General features: G+C 40.7%; 1 pseudogene; it reads right to left on the reverse strand.

The window, feature by feature from the left end:
* Positions 1-4,096: 4,096 nt before the first annotated feature.
* On the reverse strand, positions 4,097-7,142 carry LOC142855318 (small ubiquitin-related modifier 2-like; annotated as a pseudogene).
* Between the last annotated feature and the right edge of the window lie 3,516 nt (positions 7,143-10,658).

The following is a 10,658-nucleotide window of genomic DNA, read 5'->3' on the forward strand; positions in this document are numbered from 1 at the left end:
CTTTGCCTCCTTCAGTTTTTGGCTGTTGTGGTGGTCCCTTGGGCTACTCTGAAGCTGCATCATGCCAGCACCTATTCCCAGAGTCACTGAACATTCCTGCTTTGGGAGTCACAGTGTCTTTATTATCTTTGCAGGGACACCACCCATCATTAGATTTGGAGCCTACCATAATTTGGTATGACTTTATCTTAACTTTCTTTTAATTAAATTTTTGTTGGTGCATACACGTGCTTGTGTGTGCATGCTCATGTGTGTGTAGGTGTGTTTATGTGTGGAGGACAAAGGTCAGCCTTAGACGTGTTGATTAGTTGCTGTCACCATGCCACAAACTGGAGTTAGCTGGAAAGAGGAAAGCTCAGCTGAGAGTTGCCTCCATCGGATTGGTCTGTGGGTGAATCTGAAGGGTATTTTCTTGTTTGGTGAGATTGATGATTGATGTGGAAGGGCCCAGCTCACTGTGGCTGGTGCCACTCCTGGGCAAATGGTCTTGGGTTGTATAAGAAAGTAGGCTGAGCAAGCAATGGGGAGCAAGTGAGTAAGCAGCGTTCCTCCATGGCCTCTGCTTCAGTCCTTGCTTCCAGGTTCTTGTCTTGAGCTCTTGCCTTACTGTCCCTCAGTGATCAGTTATGATCTGGAGATGCAAAGCCAATAAATCTTTCCTCCCACGCTGCTTTTAATCATGGTGTTTATCATAGCAGTAGACAACGTACTAGGGCACTCAGACAATGTTCCTCTTCAAAGGGGGTTAATAAAAATTAGGAAATATGTATAATCTATTTCATTGTAGCAAGTTTGCATTGCTTGTGTTAAACTCAAAGACGGTCTCCAATAAACTTATTTAACTTGGTCTGCTGTAATATCTCCCTGTTGTATCCGGAATGTGGTTTACTCTGTATTTATACTGGCGGAAGAAGGCTGAATGATTTGGGATTTTATGGGTTGGTTTTTCACCACAGTTGGAGACAATCAACATCATTTCTTCAAACATTTTTTTTTTAATTCTGGTCTCTATTTTCTTTATAAGACTCCAGTTATACAGTTAGACCATTTGGTCTTATGTCACAGTTTACTGAAATTCTCTATAAGTATTTAGACTTCCCCTTCTCCACAGGCCAGAACAAATATCTCCCACTGACTTACCTTCCTTAATTGATTAGTGTTTAGTTGCCAGTCTTCTACTAAACCTCTCTGATGAGTTGTAAAAACAGCAGATTCTGATTTTTGATGCTGCAACTTCCAATGGGCTCTTCGGAAAATTTTCACTTCTTGCATGAAATATCCTATATGTTTATCCTTCAATGTAAAACATATAATGCTGTTACAGCAGTTATGCAAGCATGCCTCTGCCAGGTTCAGCAGTGAGCTGATTGATTGGTATGTTGTTATTTGGCTGTTTTGGGTATGCATCCCATCCTCTCGTCTGTTTCCTTTCCCTTTCTGTTTCCTCCATCCTCTGTCCCCCTCTGCTCTCATTTCTTCCTTCCCTTCCTCTCGTCACCAAAGCCAGTCTCACACACGTTATCCAGGCGCTCTACTGAGCTGTATCTTTTTAACCCCTTTTCTTCTCCGATTTCATCGTTGTTTGGCAGTTGGCTACATTAAAACATGCAGACTATGCCACAGGAAAGGTGGGATCAGACCATGGATGTCCTTCCGTCCTCCTGGAGAATGAGAGTGGCTTGGCCAATCCCTCTAACGCATGAGGGCTTCCCAAGGTGATCCTGAAGACACAGTGGGACCACAGAGAAGACGACTGGGACTCCCCTTTCTACTCTGTTCCATACTGTGTGCTCATGCTTGCTGGCCTTCGTTCTGTTTTCAACCTGACAAAACAAATTGCAAGAAGCAGCTCAATAAAATAGACAGCAAGAATTACCTGTTTTTCATGCCAGAAGACTGTGCAAGTTTGCACAGCTGATTCAATTGTTCCAGGTATTCCAGGCTTGTACTCCCTTGGGGAAGACATTAGGGGTGAACCCTGAGAGAAACGGAGCTGCCAGAATAGTATAAGCAAAACTAAAGACTCACCAAGGAAGCCACCCGTGAGCATTACTGGGTGGTTAAGGGACTGGAAAGGAAGATTGACAGCTCATGCTTGAAAGCAATGACTAGACCTCCACAGGGCTACACCAGCCATCAGGGCCAAGGGTGCTCCATAAACTCGTTACACCGAGGTCTCTGTCTCCAGCAGTAAGGGATAAACTAGAACTCCGGTCTCTTTCGCTTTGTTTTCCATTCTAGTTAGAACGGTGCTTGGTATACAGCCAGTGTCGATAGCCAGCGCTCAAATGTCCATCTGAGAAAATGAACAAATGTCGTAATCTTATTTCTTCCTATATTTCCACTTTTCCCCCTCTAGCACATATCAAACCAGCCGACATAAATAGTTCTCACATTTGCTCTCTTCCTACTTTGTCTTCTTCCGGGAGCCTAAGAGTCTTGAACAGTGGCGGCATGAACAGCCATTATTGGAATGGCAGCTTCTGCCCACAGTAGGAAAGTGTGGGCGGGTGGGGAGACGGCAGGTGAAAGGATAAAGCAGTGGGAAACGGATGCGTGTTCAGGAGCACGGGGAACACTGAGGCAGGAGAGAATTTTCCTGTTTGGATAATAACAAGCCACGAAGGCTACTCTGAAGGACCTTTCTTCTTTTATTTTTTGAATCAATACCACTGTGAATTTTAATATGTGTATTTAAATGGGTACCTCTGGCTCAAACCTTTTGAAAAAATTGTGGCATTTTTAATAATTCATAGTAAGGCTAGCATAAAGAAACAACTCCTGACTGATAGGATTATAATGGAAGGAGTTAGTTGAACACCAAATATTTGCAAAATCACTTCAAAAGACATTTGAGGACTAACTGCCATGAGGCTTCGTGTAACTACCGAATGTGCTTAAACAGAAAGAGGAACTATTGTCTGAGAGAGCAAGGTATGGGGTTATTCGTAAAGAATGGTTTACTATGCCAATAAAACATTTCTTTAAAACTAGAGTTTCTTAATCACACAGTCAAGTTATGATTTGCATTGGGTGGAGCACTGCTGGACTCAGAGCTCCCCATCCTCCTCGTTCCTAAGACAAGAACTGTATGTCTCTCAGTTGAAGGTAAATGGGAAAGCCTTCAGTAGGCTGTTTGATACCCATTGGAAACTTAGTGTGCAGCCCTGCGGGAACACGGAGACTTCAGGTACAGCCATTTTAATAACCACACTTCCGACAAAACAAGGGTTGTGACGTCAGCAAGGTGTTGTTTTACCACGCATGAAAGTCATCCAAATAAAGAATCTCCAAGCAACAATTTCTACAGTAATAGATTTTGATATTTTTTTCTCTCCAAAATGTTCTGCTGATGCTTGACATTGTAATGGATCATGCCAGATTACGTCAATCATATGTCACTTAGAACAGCAACCTCCGAACCACAGCGTGGCTGTGAAAGACGAAGTGGTAACAGGCTACAGTCAGGAGGCATTGATTTTATTTTTCATTTTAAATGAGAAGTTTATTTAAACAACAAGATGCTTGCCTTGATGGGAAAACTCCCCAGGATCATTTTGTTCAAGCGTAATTTATCCCCCCTTAAAGACAGATTGCCCTACGTGTAACAGGTGTGGAAAAGAAAGTTACACAAAACTGCCCTTGGCTTTCCAGTGATAAATGAAAACACTGAAATTCTCCAATCAAACAAGGCATGCAAGGGTTTTATTGTTGGGTTGTTTTGCTAAAACAACGAGAGCAAAAGAACTTACTGGAAGAGAAAGAGAAGAGGTGAATGAGCATGCCACCCAGGGGAGATTTGTACAGAGCCAGTACTCTCCCCGAGACCATCTCCATCTGAGCTCAGCCAAAACAGAACATTCCATTTGGTTAAAAGAAAAGGAGAGAGGGAAACGAAAAAGCAAGGAGCACGATATTCTTGTGCACACACGCTGATTACTTTGTGCACAATGAAGGAACGGGAATGGGGAAACGCAAGAACAGAGAAATTATACTTTGGTATAAGGAATGGGGTGGAACTAAATTATGGCTTTCTAATAGAGAATGTATTCTTGGGCTGTAACAAAATTCTGGAGTAAAGTAGCAGATTCCCTTTCTAGTAGACACCTCCTATCTGCCTCCAGAACATTCTGGTTGTATCTTCGTTCTCCATTTCCAACTATGTAAGTGTGTCTGTTTGATTGGTTGCTCATCTAACTGGAATCTGATCTGCCTCACTGATAAACACAGTCATTCAAATATGCTTTCCTTAGTTATTAAGTGGTGTCTGCCTCCTGACCTTGAACCATACCACAGAACCTTCCTTCCTTGCCACCTTCAAATTAATATGACGATTGTTCTCAGACTTGAGTCCTTCCTTGGGTTTCTCATTGGCTATGGCAAATCCCAGAGTCTCCCCGACTGCTGCTTCCCAAAGGAAGAACAGAGTCTTCCCTGAAGGGGCAGCAAGACGCACTGGGGGTGGCAGAAGGAGGCAGTGGAGGAGGCACACCCCGAGGTATCCATTTTTTGAAAGAAAACACAAACAAAGAAAATACTAAAAAAAACTTAATACTTTATACCTGACCATCAAATTACAAAAGGTTTTAAAATTCTCTCTGGAATATAGACACTAGAGAACAGCTTTTTATAGTTAGTGTTTTCATAGAAGGCATATACTAAGAAGAGTGAGTGCCCAGACAAATATTTTTAAAAAAATCTAAGCTATAAATTCACAAACATTGATTGGGTTCATTCTCAAAAGAGTGACTTAGGGTTCTCCGAGTGGAACACAATATTCAGCATATCTTTCAGGGTGGGGGAGTGTATGGACACTTTGCCACACCAACACTAGGGCAAATTAGTCTAAAGACCAAGACTCCCAGGAAGGAAATACAGTGACTTGAGGCTTCCTGTTCCCCACACAACGTTTCTTAAGAAGCTTTAGTTCTTCTGGATTCTTCTTCTTTAGTTCTTCTTTATGTAGGTATCAACACTGTCAGGGTCATGAGTTTCTCCCTTTGTCTTCCCTTTTATGTGACCCCTGTCTTCTAGGCCCCAGTGGAAATGACAGCACTTTTTTTTTCTCTAGCATTTTTTCAAAAATGGAAAGTTTACCCCTTGGTTTTTACATCTCTAAAACTTTATTCTCACGCAGCTTTAGCTCTTGACATCTGTCTTCAAGTAAAATTTAATATGAAATCGATGCGAAGTGCTATACGGAATGAGGCTGATACCACTGAATATGGCTGGCCAATGGCTGGTGTTAACACTCGCGAAACCAAGAATCAATTTTCCGAGTACGGTTCTGTTCCTGAAAATCTATGGTGCATTAAACACATCTGAAAGGTGTATCAGTCAGCTTTCTGCTGCTGTAACAAGAACCTGAAACAACCAGTTCTTAAGGAGAAAAGGCTTGTCTGTGGGGAGCACTTTGGACACATTCGGTCTCAGCTGATAGAGAAAGGTCCCTTTGGTTCTTAGTGAAGTTAGTCTTTTACCAGTAAGTACCCCTGCTTTTAGGACAAGGCAGTGTACTTTGACAGCTATGTTTGGCAAGCCAGTTCCTTACTGTCAGGGCAAAAAAAGAGAGAAAGGGGAAGAGATTGGGGTCCCATATCTTTTTTAATTGCTAGTCCCCAGTGACTAAAGACTTGCTCTAGGTATTACATAATAATACTTCCTGTGTATAGTATTGTGGGCTGGGGACCAAGCCTTTAACATGTGTGTGTTTGAAGGATGCACATCCAACGTATGTCAAAACTTTGCTAGTTGTTATGTGTATTGATGCCTCTTTCTTTTATGGCTGCATAATATTCCATTGTTTGCTATAACACAGTTTGTTTACCCAATTATCTGTTGATGACCATTTAGTTTTTTTTCTGTCTCTTAACTATTGTGATTAATGTCATATATGCCGCTATTAAAACGAATATTGGAAAATGGAGAAACAAATCATTAAAACTTATTTTCAGGCATGTTTCCAACTCTAAGCTGAAACAAAGGATAAAAAATTCACATTTTACACATGACTAACCATCTTAGTCTAGGCAAGGGGAAGAATGGTTTAAAGTAGCAACAGTCTGTGCTATCCTGATACACACTGAAGGCAGTCTGCTCAAGAGTAGTATATGCAGTCATTTACCCAGAGTTCAAATCCTTACACTCATTACTAGTTGTAGGTGTTTATCAGGGTCTCCCTCTCTCTCTCTCTCTTTCTCTCTCTCTCTCTCTCTCTCTCTCTCAAACCTTCAGTATGTTTTAAATCTATAAAATGGTAACCTTAAACACCAAAATAGCCATTGAATACCATAGCTTCATGTTCAGCTAGCCCCATATTAACTATGTATGCTACATACTTTGAGAATCAATGTACTGTGTACTGCTGTAGTTTTGTATGTCACTTTAAGTCTTTCATGGTTTAAATATATAAGTGAAATCTAGGCTTGGTGGTACATGACTACAGCCCCAGCATCAGTGAGGATGAGGCAGGAGGATTGCGAATTTGAGGCAAGCCTGGGTCACAAGCTATGCTCAAGGGCTACTTTATAAGTGTGTCTCCGGAAACAAAAAACAAAGTGAATATATGTAAATACTTTTCTTATCTTTTTTATGATTAAAACCTCATATTAATCATAGGTTATAAATGCATAATTAGCGCATATAAACAAGAACTAAAGTTTTCTTGGCTGATGTGGAGGCACAAGCCATTAATCCCAGCACTTGGGAGGCAAAGGCAGGAGACTCTCTGGGGGTTCTTGTCCAGCCTGGTCAATACAGTGAATTCAGACCATTAAGAACTGTAGTGAGACACTGCCCCACCCCCACGCTGTCTGTCACCCCCACAGAAAGGGGAAATGAGTTAATACTCTCTTGACTTACAGAAATACACAGATAAGCAATACAGTGACTGAAAATACCATCCATGGGTTTACACTTTTCGTTTTAGTCACGAGAAGAACATTTACTCTTCAAATGGTGTCCCTCTGCTTTTGCATCTATTGCAGCAGGGACTGCAGCATTTTTGGCTCTTGTCCAAATGGCTAGGGTATTGAAACCGAATGTGAGAGTGGCCGGAAGTTCTTCGCGATGAACTGTGGCCTTCCTCCCTTGGAAAAGTCCTCACAGAGCATCCCTTGTGCTTCGGGAAAAGTCAGCGGCATGCTGGGCAGCTAGAGGTTCACAATTCACGAAAAGCCTCTGCCTCTAACTCAGGTTTTCAACATGTGAGAGCAAGTCACGTGGGAAGGAAGGAGACTGTGGACTGCTTTGATGACAGTTGGCCATCGCCAAGGAAACTGCTCCCTTGGTAACCGTGGACAGTACATCTGTCTAGTTGCATTTCGAAGACTCACAAGTCACTACCATAGAAAATATATATAAAGTGAAAACACATAGAAAAAATACTATTGTAACATGAATAAAAATAATGGAGTTAGTAAAGATGCCTTTGCTTTTATGACAGCTGTTAGGAAGTAATTACGGTATTAAGTAGAATATGCTTAGGAGTATTAAGTTATATATGAAAACTAAAATGTCTCCGGTTTAAGACAGCCCATAGAACAAAACAAATATCAACCATATAAACCATATAATCAATCACTGGGTTTGCTATCGACAATATACAGAGCATGTAAGACTTTATGAGAGTCTTTGCAGGGAGTTTATATTAAACACTGAATGCTCCCAATTTAATGATGTTAAGATGTTCACAGTAGCACCCACCTTAAAGAAATGTGGGCAACCGGAAGGCAAATGAGGTTAAAAGTCAAATCTAGGGAAGGATAGAATGATAAGGTTGCCCAGGAGGGAAGTAAAGTAATTCTGAAGTAAAAAAGATAGAATAATAAGAAAACAGAATAAAAACAATTATTTTATTTTTATTTTGGATATGAATGTTGGCCTGCATATACATATATGTATTATATGTATGCCTGGTGCACAAAGTGGCCAGAAAAGGATACTGGGTTCCCTGGAACTGGAGTTACAGACGATTGTGAGCCATCATGTGGGGGACAAGAAAAGTGATTCTGAAATAGAAAAGACAAGATGGCAAGAAAACATCATTTTAAAAAATATTTTATTTTGGGTATGAGTGTTAACCTCCATATTCTTAGGTATATTGCATGCATGTCTGGTGCATGAAGTGGCCAGAAAAAGGGTATTATAGGGTATAAACATGGTCATAGGGAATTTATGGAATTGGAGGTACAGATGGTTGGGAGCCTTTATGTGGGGGCCAAGAAGCAAACCCAGGTCCTCTGAGAGAGCTGAAAGTGCTGTCAACCACTAAGCCATCTCTCCAGTCCTGAATGCATGAATTAAAAAAGACAAAACACCACATTTGATTCATTCACAGCTCTTAAGAAAGACAAAAAGCTAAAACTGAATTGCTATTTCCCTTGAGAAACAAGAAGAGAGACGAAAATTCAAATTTAAAAAGTTGATTAAAGGTAGAAATCTAAATATCTTAATATATGTTACCTATAGCATTTTTCATTTCTATCAACATAACTTATAAATCACATTGAACACAGTCAGTACAGACCTTCATCAACATTAGAATATAAAGAGTCTATGCCAGTAGGCGGAGAAGGTGAAATAAAGACAAGATGTGATATCATCGCACACACCTGGGATACAGCAGATAACTTGGGGGATTGAGACAAGCTGTTGGGGTATGTTTTGAAATAGACATTAATTAACACAGAGTTTTCTGAATTATCTATATACATTTTTCTCAAGTTAACATACAACATCATCATGAAAGAGGTGTCATCCTCTGAGCTTGCATACACAAACTTGCTCCATGAATAGGGTCAACATCTTGGAATCACATCTCAGAGATAACAGAGGAACACTCTCAGGGGTGCTAAGGTACAAGACAGCAGGGGATCAGAGTAGTTGACACACATGGACATCACCAGCTACATCAAAGATGAATTCCTAAGGGTTGGACCATAAATATGCAGAAATTTTAGGAACACTTTAACCAACTTCTTTTACTTATGTTTTACTTTTTATGTTTGCACAAGTGTGAAATATGATAAAAATATGTGTCTAAGCCTAAAACTGTTCTTTTGGTAAGTACAGAGTAAAAATTCTAGGTGGTGAGAAAGCATCACATTATAGTTGAGGCAGCATAGCTATTTATTCCTTAGCGGCGAAGGAGATCTGCTGCTCCGTCTCCTAGTCAGTGTCGCGGAGGCAATGAGGAAAAGAAGAACACCTGGACACCAGCTTTTACTGTTTGAAAAGTGAGGGGAAAGGAGTGAAGGCAGCGAGGTTGGATGGACGTTCTGACCAAGAAGGGCATCATTTTCCTGCTCATCTCCACAAATGGGAGGAAACCATGACGATAAAAAGTATGCATTGGGGCTGCCATGATGGCTTGGCGGTTATAAGTACACACCGCTCTTAACCGGAGACACCCACCATCCTCATTGAATTGCTCAAAATTGCCTGTAATTCCAACTCCAGGAGATCTTCAGGCTTCTATAGGCACCTGCACTCATGTGTATATATCCCTAGTACACACACACACACACACACACACACACACACACACACACACACACTTAAAAAAATAAAGCAAACTTTAAAAGATAGACAATGAATTAATGACTAGCAAAGATAACAAACAAATTTGGTAAGCACCTCTTATGGGGAAAGAATTTCATGATTAAATAAACAATCCAATCAATTTTATAGATGACCTTGGTACTTAATCTTTGTCTTTCTTTGTCACTTACTTGGAAATCCAATTTAATGTCTGCTTTGAGCATCAAAGAGCCCAACTAGGTTCAGGCTACATATTTTCCCAAAGGAGAAAAACTTTCCCCAATACTAAGGTTGATATAGACACATTAACTAGAGAAATACTAAATTTGGCACTTCTATAGAGCAAGTTGATTTTTTTCCCAGATATAAATTATTCTTTGAGACTCTCTTCAATGTCAACCATGAAATGGTGCCTTTGCAGTCCTGCCAGTGAGTTGCTGCACACGCTCTCTTTCAACTGACTTATCTACCTGGATCTTTTTGTGCCTGCGAATTGAAAAGTCATCCTGCACACGTTCCATCTTCCTGATCTGTTTGACAGCGTCCCAGACAAACACGGGAGGAGAGGGGCTCCGGCTCGCAACGTTACATCACTGGCTTTGAGATTCCACTGTACTTCGGTGAGAGAGGACACAATTACAGCCTTTGAGTGTAACTTCCATTTGGTGGAAAGCTATTTTCACTTTGGCACATGCACGCAAGATGAAAACGAAAAATCCTAAAGGGAATATGGAAATCTGTACACCCTCTAGCTGATTCTTCAAAGTACATTTTGAAAAATGGACTTGTTTTGAGAGTCACTGTAGTAGAGAAACTGTATTTACTAACCCATCCAGCATATTCCTAGACAGACGTAATACCACCCAGTCAATCCATTCCATGCTGTCACTTCCCTTCCTTAAAAAAATTGGGTTTAAAGACTGTTTTCTTTCATCATTGATAATTTTTGGAGTGGCCAATAACAGTGAAAAATCTTGAGGACCTTATCTAATTGTGGTAGACACAAAAAAAAATCATGGGTACCACTAGGAAGGCCATGTTTCCCAGCCTTGTCTGCAGCCAAATGAAGTAACTATACTCAAGACGAGAGGCATGATTAAAACCATTTATGTATTCGT

Source organism: Microtus pennsylvanicus, chromosome 8, assembly GCF_037038515.1.
Source record: "Microtus pennsylvanicus isolate mMicPen1 chromosome 8, mMicPen1.hap1, whole genome shotgun sequence".
Lineage (NCBI taxonomy): Eukaryota > Metazoa > Chordata > Mammalia > Rodentia > Cricetidae > Microtus > Microtus pennsylvanicus.